Source organism: Acomys russatus, chromosome 23, assembly GCF_903995435.1.
Source record: "Acomys russatus chromosome 23, mAcoRus1.1, whole genome shotgun sequence".
Lineage (NCBI taxonomy): Eukaryota > Metazoa > Chordata > Mammalia > Rodentia > Muridae > Acomys > Acomys russatus.
Window position 1 is genome coordinate 32551300 of NC_067159.1, and position 13940 is coordinate 32565239.

Here is a 13940-nt window from a genome sequence, read left to right on the forward strand (position 1 = left end):
CACACACACACACACAGAAGAAGAAGAAAAAGAAGAAGAAGGAGGAGGAGGAGGAGGAGGAGGAGGAGAAGGAGAAGGAGGAGAAGGAGGAGGATGATAATGACGAGGAGGAGGAGGGGGAGGACAAGGAGGATGAGGAGGACAGGGAAGGGGAGGAGCAGGAGGAGGAGGAAGAGGAGGAGGAGAAGAAGACGAAAAAAGAAAAAGAAAAGGCAAAAATATAGGTGTAAGGGACTGCACACTTGTATTCTCAGTATTTGGGAAGTGGAGGCAGGAGGATCAGAAATGCAAGGTCATCATAGCTAGTTCAAGGCCAGCCTGATCTCTTAAAAGCCTGTCATTAAACCAACATCAACATAAACACACATATCTTACATATATTTACATAACATATATAATATGTCCTGCCTTTATTCATAATGTGTCAATCTACATGAAAAGGAGTTCAGTCTACAAACATGGGAAAATTTCATCACTAATACATAAAAGACACTCCAAACCTCACATTCAGTGTTTTGTTTTGTTTTTAATATAGTTGCCAACACTGATCTACTGTAGGCAAAAGGATTATAGACACTTTCCTCTTTATTTGATTTTTAAAAATGAGCCTTAATTACTTATGTAATAAAGGGATTAAGTTGTGACTGGGGAGATGGCTGAGTCTGCAAAGCACTTGCCTCACAGATGGGAGGACCTGACTTCCATGCTCCAAACCATGTAAACAAACCATGCCAGGAGCCCTGGCATGCACCTGTGATCCCAGTTCTGGGGAAAGGGAGACAGGAGGATCCCTGGTGCTCGCTGGCTACATGTCTAGCCTACCTGGTGTACCCCACGCCAATAAGAGATCCTAAGTTAAAACAAAAACAAAAACAAAACAAAAAAAGGTGGACAATGCCTGGGGAAACACACACACACACACTCACATACACTCACACACCAGTGTTGTATATGTACATGCGACTTCTTTGTGTATGTGTGTGAGTGTACACATGCAAAGTCATACATCAACACATGTACACACACAATGCTTGCATATACGACTAAATTGGCCATACACTTGGAAGCAGGACAAGAAATCCTATTACACAACTATTTCTACTCTGAAAGGCCGCATTTGATTACCTGCATTTGGATTTGTCATGAAACGCAGCAGCTTTGCATACTCCATGTGGACAGATAACTTGAAATGGCTTATTCCCACCTGCTGTTCTTATCCTTCAGTGTCCTCCCAGGAGTAATTATGGTCCTCTGCTCCATGAGGAGGCATCCTGATTATCACATAAACAAACAGAAGCATCACAAATGTTTTCCTTTGGAACATTGGATGCTATGCTGCCAGTTCTTCTGGATAGCAAAGGTGGGTACAAAATCATTTTGAACATGCCACACTAGGAAACTGGGACTTTGGGATTCATGGTCCACAGTACAGACCCTGGCTCAACTGGTTCCCTCTCCATGGTAGACCATGCTCTACTTCCAGTAGTTCATGGTGCTCCAGGATGCTCGCACGGAGCCTCCTTAACAAGTACAACTTGCACACCGTTGTGGCAGTAGATAACAGATAAAGAGCAAACCTTCCCACAGTCAGCCACGGAACAGCTCTAGGATCCAAGCTCATTGTTAAAACAAGATGTATTGCCTCTAAAAATTCCACTCACTATGCCAGGCAGTGGTGGCGCATGCCTTTCATCCAAGAACTCGGGAAGCAGAGACAAGCTGATCTCTGAGTTCAAGACCAGCCTGGTCTACGAAGTGACCTACAGGATAGCCAGGGATACACAGAGAACATCTGTCTCTAAAACCAAACCAAAAAAAAAAAAAAAAAAAAAAAAAAAAAAAAAAAAAAAAAAAAAAAAAAAAGAAAAGAAAGAAAGAAAGAAAGAAAGAATTCCATTTGTTGAAGAATGATGGTATAATACATCCTAGGAGACCTTGAGCCTGAAATGTCCTTTGTCTTCTTTGGCTTTTTATAAGAGGTAACTTTGCAGAGGCCCTTCGTTAGAGAAGGCCAAGAAAGAAACCTTCCATCACAGAGCAAGAACAAAGAGTTTTCATAAGAAAGCATCATTAGCTGATGGCACAGGCCTATGATCCCAGCTACTCAGGAGGCTGATGCTGGAGAATTGGCAACTTCAAAGGCTGCCTGGGTCATGAAGAATTTAAGGTTATGCATGGCTAATTTAGTGAGCTCTTCTCTCACAAATGAAAAAAATAAATAAATAAAGGTCATGACCAAAGGGTTGGGTCCAATCTTCAATATCAAATGAAATTTAAAAACTAAAAAGAAGGCATTGGTGGAGTCCATGTTGTACATTAGAAGCACATGGCTAAGGTGGTAACACTTGCCTCTGTCTTGCTAAATCACAGTTGTGAGCTGCCTTTAATCCCAGCACTCAGGGAAGCAGAGGCAAGTGGGTCGCTGTGAGTTCAAGGCCAGCCTGGTCTATAAGTCTGGGCTACACAGAGAGACCCTGTCTCCAAAAAAAAAAAAAAAAAAACCAAAAAACCAAAAAACAAAACAAAACAAAACAAACAAAAAAAAAACAACAACAACCAAAAACCAAAAACCAAAAATAAACCAAACCAAACAACAAACAAACAAACAAACAAACAAAAATCACATTTGAGAAAGACTTGTGTGCTTATAGGGCCGTTGGTTGTTTCCATTGCTTTACATCGACAAATCTTACTAACATTACTACTCAAGGACTTTTCTTCCCCTGAATGTGGCTCTGTCACTCCCCCTAGATACTGTAAGAGAACTGCTCTTGCATGGGGTAGGTGGAATAAGGTGATACAGGACTTTGAGGGTCTCCTGTAAGGGTCCCCTGTGAGAGTCATCTGTGTGCTTCTCCTAAGGGGATCTCCTATTAGGGTCTCCTGTGAGGATCTTTTATGAGTCCCCTGTAAGGTTCTCCTATGAGAGTCCCATGTGAGGGTCTCTTGTGAGGATCTTTTATAAGTGTCCCCCGTGAGGTTCTCCTGTGAGGGTTCCATGTGAGAGTCTCCGTGAAGACTTCCTGTGAAAATGCTCTGTGAGGGTCCCCTGTGGGGATCCCCTGTGAGGAGCTCCTTGGGAATCTAGGTGGAAATGTTTGCTTGATTCTGGCAGAACCTGGCTGGTAGCAGTGGAAGATATTTCATAATAATGGTGATGATGATGCCACCTCACACTTTTCATCTTCAAAGTACTTTGCAAACAGTAATTAATTCCTATAATACTCATGAGGTAAGTAAGTAAACACCATTATCCCCATTTTATAGATAGAGAAACTGAGGTGAAGTAGCCAAGAAAATGGCCTAAGGCCAGAAAGGAGACAATCTCAGAGAAGGATCAGAGGGAGGCACCCCTGCTGTCTGCTACTCCCCCCTGGCTCACACCACCTGGGACTCTATCAGGGAAAAGTGGCCACCGAGCTGGAGGTAGCCGGAGGCCCAGGAAGGGCAAGATCTCCCAGCAGCTCCACTTGGGCCTCACTGCCCTGAGAACTCAAAGCTGCTATTCATCCTGTGGGCAGTGTGCAGACATTTACTTGAAGATCCCTTACAAAATAACAACAACAAAAACCCCATTGAGGCTCCTTTCTCCTTGGAACATGCATTTCCTGAGCCTTTCCTTGAGATGAAGGGGCGCATCGCGCGAGCTCACACACCCTCAGGAAGCAAGAGGACCCTGCCCAGCCTTACAGTTCTGGGGGAGTTATTCAGAAGTGTGACCACAAAAACAGGCCTCGCTGCTGGCCTTTCCTTCCATCCCCTGGCTCAGTTCCCTCACTAGACAGCTAACACCGTCTGGCCTGGCCGCCTTCACACTGCCAGCACTGAGCTGGGTGCTTCCTCTTTGTGGGCCTCCTAACTCTCAGTGCTTGGGACGGATGCATCTCAAGTAGCTGGCAATTAGGTTGGAACCTTCTATTAATGCTGACAGGGGCTGTGGAGAAGTAACATGAGTTGAAATGAAGCAAAAACGGCTGGTTGGGGGAAGAAACAGTCCCGTTCTGTCCTCCCCCCACCCCCCGCCCCGGCTGCCCCCACTCCCACCGGAAGTAAAAGCCACCAACCAAAACTTCCATACCACTCCAGACCCAAATTTCACCCAGATGGCCCAGGCAGATAGCACTCTGTGGTGCTTTGTGGGCCTAAAAGACACATCGCCTCAGCTCTCAATTTTCCTCTATGCGACAGAAATGCTGCCATTTACTCACTTCACAGCCTTTCTCCTTCCAGAACTTCCAAGCTCCTTTAGCAGCTCAAAGTTGTCTGTGGGCCACCCTCTTCACACTGGTATCAACTCTAGAATCCACCGCTTAAGCGTTATCTAGACTTCGATGGTGTTAGGACTTGGCTCCTAATAAAATCTAAAGGCCTTTGAAGTGCTGGACCAAAGAGAGCCTGCAGCACGTCAGTCACTGCCTTCTGTCCCTTTGTTCCATGCTAGCCTCTTGTTTGGCACTATGTCTTCTGCAGAACCACAGGCAAAGTAGAACTTTCCCTCCTCTGTCTTTATGAGTCCCCTATGAGATCACGACGGGCAAAAGATCTGGCCCAGAGCACTGAAGAGAGACACCCCAAACAGTATGATGGATAGGCAGACTGTCAGTCTCAACCAGGTCCCAGTGGGCCTTGCCCGCAAAGGCCCTTGTCTCTTGTGTGTTGAGGCAGCTTGATGGTGATGGCTGTCATGACAACACATTTGTCCCAGGTCTTTCCTTCATTTCTCATGTACTGTGGGGACACCTGGGTCCACTAGAGCACAGATGTCCATGGCTTACAGTGGCCTTTCAGTGAGTATGCCCTTCCTCTAGGCTTCAGACTGGGTGGAGAAGATCCTTCAACTGAAAAAGCCCCCAATGGGATCAGTCTAGCATCAGAGCAACCATCCCCAGTGCACAGAAGCACAAACCCTGAGCAGGTAAGATCTGCGTTCCTGGATAAATTCTCCACCCAACCCCGACCCTGACCCTGTCTGAACAAGGAGAGGTGAAAGCTCAGGAAGACTTATCTACCCTCCCGAACAAACCCCAGAGTTTCTCAGAAGCCCCAAGGCTGGGTGTGTGCCAAGTTCAGGCATTATACAAGTTTGTTCCCTGCTCAGTGACACACTGCAGGTGAACGCCGCCGGAGAGAGGCATAACTTCTCACCACATGAAAGAGGCTCTGTCGGCTTGCTGCCAGAGCGCTGGCTGCACAGTGACACCACACCTCACACTTCAGATTTTAAAGTTCATAAATAGATCCACAAACGTTGATACTTCAGGGCCATAGTGGGTGGGAGTTGGATTTCTGTTTCTCCAACTCTGTAATTAATTTATCTAGCAACAAGGATACAACGATGCCAGGGAGGAAAAAATTACCCCTGGAGGGGCTGTCTGTGGCTTTCCTCAGAACAACTGGAGACTCCTGGGTTGGAGCTGCAGCTTAGATGTGACTGAACTTAAAAGTCTGTGTGACTGTGTGGAATCAGCAAGAATGCACCGAAGGGGTGTGTGTGATGTGTGTCTGATTAAACACTTACACAATATGTCTGTGACGTGTGAAGTGACATGGTATGCACATATGTGTAATGTGAGAGAATTTGTGGAAGGCAAGTGTTTTATGATTTTCACAAAGTATATCCATTTGTGCTACATATATATGTGTATATATATATAGTATGTGTGTATTGTATGGAAAGATATATGTGTGTGTGTGTGTGTGTGTGTGTGTGTGTGTGTTATGTGAACATGCATAGTGCAAGAATGTGAGATAAATTTTGCAAAGGACATAGTTTATGAATGTAGCATCTATGTGTTCATATGTGATAAACAGTGTGAGCTATTGTATGTATAAAGCATATGTATTGTGTGTGTGCTCTGCTATTGTGTATGAAGCATGTTTACGCAGGTATGTGTATATGACCTGAAGGTGCAAGAAGCTGAGTGTTGTATATACTGTGTGCGAGGGCGATGTGTGTTATATACGGTGTATAAGGATGTATGGTGTACTGCAAGTGCCATGTGTGAGTGTAGTGTGTGCATAGGCTGGGAAACATGCTTGGGCATCAGGCTCTTGTGCAGACAGGCCAGCTCAACTCTTTGATGTCTGCACAGACGCATCCTGTGCAGCTGGCTTAGTGTCCTGCTGCTCTGCTCAGGGAGCCAGAGTTTGGTGCAGGAAAAAGGGTCGGAGAGTTACCACACCCTTGAGCCCTGGGGAAGAGTTTGAAGTTGAAGATATTTGACCACGATGCATCCCAGAAGCCTGTTTGCCCCCAGGCTGCCCATGGAACCTAGGTCTCACCTGTAGAGTTCACAGTGGAGGAAAACAGAAAGTCACCCACCAGTGCCAGTGGGAGTCAGGACCTCCCTTCCTATGTCCGCATAAACAAATCACTTACAGCAAGTTTGACATCCATAAAGCAAACGTGCTTGGCCACCTCAGTGGGTGCCACCAAGCCTGATGACATTCATGATCCTAAGGACTGTATAATGGAAGGAGATAACCAACTCCCGCCAGTGTCCCTCAATCTACCCCCTCACAAAATCAATAAGTGTAATTTAAAAAATTATAAACATATATAACAACTGCACGTAACAGGTTACGGGTGAATTTGTTACTTGTATGAATTTGTTGTTTTGTGTGAACATGTTACCTGTGTGAATTCAGTATACTGTCTACCCACTGGTCAGTTTTGTCACACAGGGGACCAGTTTTTTCAGAGGTTGAAGTCTCTTCATACTTTGGGGGCCTCAATACACATCTTTGGCAGAAGCTACTCAGCTTTGAGCTCAGAGCTGACACAAGCAGTGGGGCTGGCAGCCATGGCTTTTGGACTTGCTCTATTTCTAGAGCTAGCTGGTAGTGTGCCAGGCCTCAAGTGGACTCATCTTCCTTGTCTAGGAGCGGAGAGGGGTGGACCATGAATTTACTGATTTGCTGGCTCTGCCCAACACCAGCAGGCTACCTAGAAGTCTTCTAGGAGAGTTTTGAGCTCCCAGCTTCTGCTCACCAGCTGCTGGGACACCTTGAGCTATGGTGCCTTTAAGTCTCTTAATGGGAGTAAATCACAGTGCCTCATTCACAGAATTATTTAAGGACTTAGTAGCGTTATGAATAGCAAACTCTAGTACGAGCTGAGGAAAGCTATGGCAAAAGCACACTTTCTAAGAGAACTGCCCTCCTCCACTGGGCAGAAATTACATTTTTTTTCTAGACAGATAAAGCTCTTCGCCCCATGTGACACAGCCACTCATTGACAGACCTGGAATCTTCTTACATGGCTCCTCATACCACCCTCTCTGACCGTGCCCTCAGCCTCATCTGTTCCCACCATTCCATCAGTGTGTCCTTGTAGCACCTAGAGCTCTTCTCACAGGAGAGCAACAGGGCCTGAGAGGATGGAGAATGTGTGGCAGAGTAAAGTGCATGTGACAACCGGATTTTGTGACTCCCCTCATGCAACAAAACTCACCGTGTTTACCCAAGTCTCTGCCTCTGCTCAGCGTATTCCCTCCCTCCCTTCCTCTACCCTGTCTGCTCCACCCCACCTGAAATGACTTGCACTCCTAACATTTGTCTCCTTGGTCTAATGAGCTGTTAATAGGCCTGTTCTGTACTCCTGGATCACAGGCATCGAAGGACAAGAGTCGCTCTCTCGGCTACTTTCCCAGCCCTCTGGCAAGCTCCCTGGCCAGGAGGTACCCACAGAGCATGCGTTTATGCCTCATGCAGTATCAGTGACTCTGACATCATGCTGTCGCTGTGCTGAGGTTCCCATCCCAGAGCTGTTTTAATTACTGTTGCTCTGTAGTACAGCTTAAGATCAGGTATGGAGATTCCTCTGGAGGATCTTTTACTATATAGGATTGTTTTTGCTATTCTGGGCATCGTACTGGCAAAGCAATAGGCTGGTGGATCAATGGAATCGAATCGAAGACCCAGAGATGAATCCACACACATTTGCTCACTTGATTTTTGACAAAGAAGCCAAATCTATTCAATGGAAAAAGGATAGCATCTTCAGCAAATGGTGCTGGTCTAACTGGATGTCTACATGTAGAAAAATGCAATTAGACCCCTACTTGTCACCATGCACAAAACTCAAGTCCAAGTGGATTAAAGACCTCAACTTAAAACCAGAGACATTAATTCAGTTAGAAGAAAAAGTGGGGAAGAGTCTGGGACACATAGGCACAGGAGACAACTTCCTAAACAGTACACCAACAGCCTAGGCCTTAATGTCAGCAATTAATAAATGGGACCTCATGAGGCTGAGAAGCTTCTGTAAGGCAGGAGACACTGACAGTAGAACAAAGCGACAGCCTACAGACTGGGAAAAGACCTTCACCAACCCTTCATCTGACAAAGGTCTAATATCCAAAATATATAAAGAACTCAAGAAATTAAACACCACAAAACCAAACAACCCAATTGCGAAATGGGGCCAGAACTTAACAGAGAATTCTCAATAGAGGAGTATCAAATGGCTGAAAAATACTTAATGAAATGCTCATCCTCGTTAGTCATCAGAGAAATGCAAATCAAAACGACACTAAGATTCCATCTTACACCCATCAGAATGGCTAAGATCAAAAACTCAAGTGACACCACATGTTGGCGAGGATGTGGAGAGAGAGGAACACTCCTTCATTGCTGGTGGGAATGCAAACTAGTACAACCACTTTGGAAAGCTATCTGGCGCTTTCTCAGAAAACTGGGAATAGGGCTTCCTCAAGACCCAGCTATTCCACTCCTTGGAATATACCCAGAAAATGCCCTACCACACAACAGGGATATATGCTTAACCATGTTCATAGTGACTTTATACATAATAGGCAGAACATGGAAACAGCCTAAGTGTCCCACAGTAGAAGAATAGACTAAGAAACTGTGGTACATTTACACTATGGAATACTACTCAGCTATTAAAAACAAGGAATTCCCGAAATTTGTGGACAAATGGATTGATCTAGAAATTATCATAATGAGTGAGTTCACCCAGAAGCAAAAAGAGACAAACGGTGTATACTCACTTATATCAAGACACTAGTCCAAGGGATACATCCCATGAAAAATTTTACTTACCAAGAAAGTGGGTCAAAGGAGAGGACATCCTATTGAGACTTTAGGTGAGAGTAGCATGGAAGAATGGGGAAATAGTAGGATCCACAGGGTCCTGGAAACCTACAAGAAGAACTTTATGACAGGCAGATCTGGGTCCTGGGGTCCTCTCAAACTAAGGCACCAGCCAAGGAGAATATAGGCAGAAAACTTCGAACCCCTACCAAGACCTAGCCGATGAACAGGATAGTCTCCACTGGTGAGTGGAGAGTGAGATCTGACTCTCACACGAACTCTGGTGCCCCTTTTCTGACCACATGCCCTGGATGGGGAGGCCTGGCGGCACTCAGAGGAAGGATAGCAAGTTACCGAGAAGAGACTCGATATCCATCCCAGAGCTGGCTGAGGAGAAGCCCAGGGAGGTGGGTGCAGTGGCCAGGGTCTCTGAAGAAAGAACCGGGCACCACAAGTTTACAGCCAAGGGGAGTGGAAGAAAAAAAGATTGTTTCCCTGGATATTGGAGTCTGTAAGAAGGCAGATAAGAGAAGGAAGAAAAAGAAAACAAACACACAGAGGTCTGTACATTAGGATACACTGAGGCTAGAGAAGCAAAGAAGAGATGGGGTTCTGAGAGCCCAAGGACAGAGACCACCCAGAGCTGACCCTGTGGGAGCCAGAGCTATGGAAGAAACGCATTGCAGATGAAGACCCCTCAGAGAGAGGCCCCCCCTTCCACCCTTCAGTCACTGATCAGAACCCTCACTGGCTATGCCAACTGGAAGGCTGTGGAAGTTGAAGCCTAGACAAGGCCCGCGGCAGGGGGACATCTTTCTCCCATAGGAAACAGAGCCTTGAGGGATGCGGGCCGGATTTGCGCATGCTCCGTGTCAACCGTGGAGGACCCCACATTTTGTAGAGGAAGATGGCATTGTAAAGCATTCAGGGCCAGGATGACTGACAGCCCGCTGAGAGCCGAAAGTGAAAGTCACATAAGCTCCTAAGTGTCAGGGCAACCGGGTAGATATTTATCTCTTGCGGCATAATAAATCATGACAAAGTTAGTGGCTGGGAGCCATGCATATTTGCTCTCTCTCATCTCCACCGGTCGGGAGTTGCATGCTATGCAACCAGGTCCTCGTTCAGAGTGCTGCAGTGCAGGAGCTGGTTGCACTCCGTTTCCATGTAGTCAGTCAGCTTGGGGGAGCCTTGCCTGGGAGTTCATCCGACCCTTAGCAGCAGAATGCATCCATTACCTTATAGCTGTTTGCTCGGCAGCACAGGTTTTAGAGTGAGTCCTTCATGGTAAGCCACGTGGGCTTTTCCAATAGTCGCCGGCTGCATTAAGCCACAGGAGAGGCGCTAGCTGGAGTCTGCGCAGAGAAAGTCTTGGGTGACATCTATTCCTCTCTCCCACATTCTGTCACCTAGGACCGAGCCATAGGTCCCACCTGCACTCTGAAGCCGGGGAGATTCCACAAAGACGTGTGTAGTTCGCCTACCACACGATGTCCTGGCTTTGATCCTACTTGTCTGACAGCTTTTATCTCAAAAGGGGTGTTGACTTTTTTTTTTTTAAACGTTTGTCTTCATTGTTTTACATAGTGTGATTTCTTTTTCTTGTTTAGCTCATAAACATGGAGGCCGGGGTGACTGACTTTTTAATGACTGCGTTTAAAGTTCCCTGACTTAGTGAACCGCACTAAGTTGTACAGCACTGACTTCTGCTTGCTCATGTAATTTTGTACTTTTCACCCATGTTTGTGAGAGGCACTGGTCTACAGTGTTCTCTCTTTCTTCTGATCACTCTGTCTGGTTTTGATATTATGGTCATCCTGGCTTCATAGAATGAAGCAGAAGTCTCCCCTCGTCCTCTGTTTTCTGGAAGTAACTGCGCAAAACTGTTCTTAATTTTTCTTTGAACGTTTAGTGGAATTCTCCAGTGAAACCATCTGGATCTGGAGATTTATTTGTTGGAAATTTCTAAATGACAAATTTCATTTCCTTAGCATAGGCTACTGAAAGTCTCTATTTCCCATCAAATGACTCGTGGACTTCTTGAGGAGCTGCCCTTTGCAATGCCGTTAATTTAGAGAGGGATTTGCAGTACTCTCCCACAGCCTTGCAGTCGTATGGCCCTTTCTTACCTGACGTTTTTGCTTGCTGAGCAGCTGTTGATTTTCCTCATGCTTCTCTGTTAGCGATTTCTGTATATTCAGAAAATACATTTCATGACCTATCAGTGCTCAACAAAAGAAGCCCATGTGTGTGAGTGTATACACACACACACACACACACACACACTGAAGACTATTGCCATGTCCATATTGACTTATATTAACTCTACTTTAGTGTAGTTTTTAGTGGCTGCCCCAGCTACTATACTGTTTGTAGTGTTTTATATTTATATAGCTTCTCGTGTTCTCCCAGCTCTGTTACTAGTTTGAGTGAAGTATGAAAACATCAGGTGCTTTATGGCCACCGCTGTCCTGCATGGGAGTCGGCCACCCACTCAAGAGGAGCATGTATAGTCCACCTTCCTATGTCTCAGATCGTTTTTTCTCTCCTTCCAGGACACATCCTATAGCAAGGGCTCATGGGGCACATCTGCCCGTGGCAGATGCTCTTAGCCTTGCTTCCTCTGAACCCAGCTGTCATTTCATTCCTTGTGTTCTCGTGGTTTCTGCTGTCTCAGGGCTGGCTTTTCTCTCAATGGCAAGGTGTTCTTTCTCTCCAGCTGCTTTCAAGGTTTTCATTTGCTTTGTCTTAAGGAGTTTCACTAATATGTGTCTTATTATGCATTTATTGGAGAATATAATTATGGTTTATTCAGCTTTTTTGAATTCATGTATTTGTGTCCCTTACCAAATTTAGCGGGGTGTTCAGCCATTTTTTTAAACACCTAGTCTGCTTGCTTTCTTTCCAGAAGAGTGATGACAGGACTGTTCGGCCTTACTTTACATCTATGCAGGTCCTTGAGGCTCTAGGCTCAGCCCTCTTTTTGTCAATTCTCTACTCTCAGATCACCATCATCATCATCACCATCACCATCATCATCCTTGACATCATCATTATCATCATTGTCGTTCTTGACATCATCATCATCATCATTTTGATGATGCTTTCTCTGCATGTATGTCTGTGCACTGCCTGTATGCCCTGTGCCCTCGGAGGCCAGAAGAAGACTTTGGATCCCCTGGAACTGAAGTTACATATGGTTGTGAGTCACCATGTAGGTGTTGGGAATCAAACCCAGGTCCTCTGTAAGAGCAGCCACTGAGCCTCTGAGCTGGCTCCATGCCCTACTGCCACATCTTTAAGTCAACAGATTCTTTCCTCTGTCCCTTCCATTCAGTTAGGCTATGAGCTTCTTCTCTTCTGGAGCCCCATTCTCTTTCCAAGACAGGCTTCTCTGTGTAGCCTTGGCTGCCATGTAACCAGGCTGGCCTCAAGCTCACAAAGATCTGCCTGCCTCTGCTTCCCAGGTGCTGGTATTAAAGATGAGTGCCACCACTATTCAGCCGACTTTCTTTCTTTTTTTTTTTTTAACTTGCTTTATATACATTTGTAATTGTTCATCAAAACATCTTATAATGACTGCCTATCACTCAGATAATATGATAATTTAAACATCTCTGTCATCACATTGCCAGTGTCCACTGATCTTCTATCATTCAGGTGACACCTTCCTGGGTATGAGTGATCAGTGAAGCCCAGAAGCCTAGGGTACTGTAGAGTTCTGAAACTTATTTACACCTTCTGCTTTAGCTTCTGCTCTGGCTGGAGGAGAAGGCGTAACACTTTTTTTTTTCAGGCAGGGAGTAGATGGCCAGAGCTCTGGTGGCCATCTAGAGATTCCTATTGTGGGTGCTCTTCATGACAGTTGCACAAAGTTGGAAACATGTGCACTTGAAAACGTCCTTGAGTAGGACACCTTAGGTGGTGGGAACTTTCCTGTTTCCCATATGACTTCTGCTGCCACTACTGAAGATGGAAAAAAAAAATCCTGCCTGGTTTTCAGATTCTTCTGGTATCAATCAGTTTGGGAGCAGAGCACTCCTAACAGCCTAGTGAGGCTAAGCTCTCACTCTGCCTTTGCTCTTAGGGCTGGCAATGGGGCCACACTCTATGTGTGAATATGACAGTTGAAGTCTATGACCTTTCCTTTTGCATGCTGTCCTATTCCCAGGCCATTCATTATTTGTTTATTGGGATCTCATTTTTGGTCTACGCCCATTTGTTATCATAAATATTAACTTCTTCATTTCAAAGCCTCAGACAGACACACAGGATGCTCACTACTGTAGTGGGTCTAGAATGCCAACTTCTAAGTGGGCTCTCCTTCTTGTATCCTCCTTTTGAAGTCTTCTGTTGACTGGATGTGTGTGTGTGTATATATATGTGCTATGAGAGGGCCAAGGAGCCATCTGTCTTCCCAGGAGCAGAGGCCCAAGGTTTACTTTGCTCCTAAGGAGACTCAAAAAACACAAATTTGCCCTTACAGGACAGAACATGATGCACTTTTAACAGCTACAAAGAGCAACAACAACAAAAGACTACAATTAAGGAAATCTAATTTCGGAATTAGCTAAATATAATCATAATGCCTGTACACTCTAATATATAGCAGGGGAAACTCATCAGAGCCTGTAGTTTATAGGCATGAAACTATGGAGTCACAAGAGCTTCAACATTGGGTTGATATTTACTTTAATATTTTAAATGAAACTTGATTCAATTTTTAAAAGTTCAGTTTAATGTTTCAAACCATAAGTGCAAATTGAAGTGTCTGATGAAGTACAAGAATCATCAAAGTGAAATTAAAGACCCAGGGTGCTCACAAGCTGTCACAAATTGCTTTTTTCCACACATGGAGTCTTTTCTGTCTGGCATACCTCCCT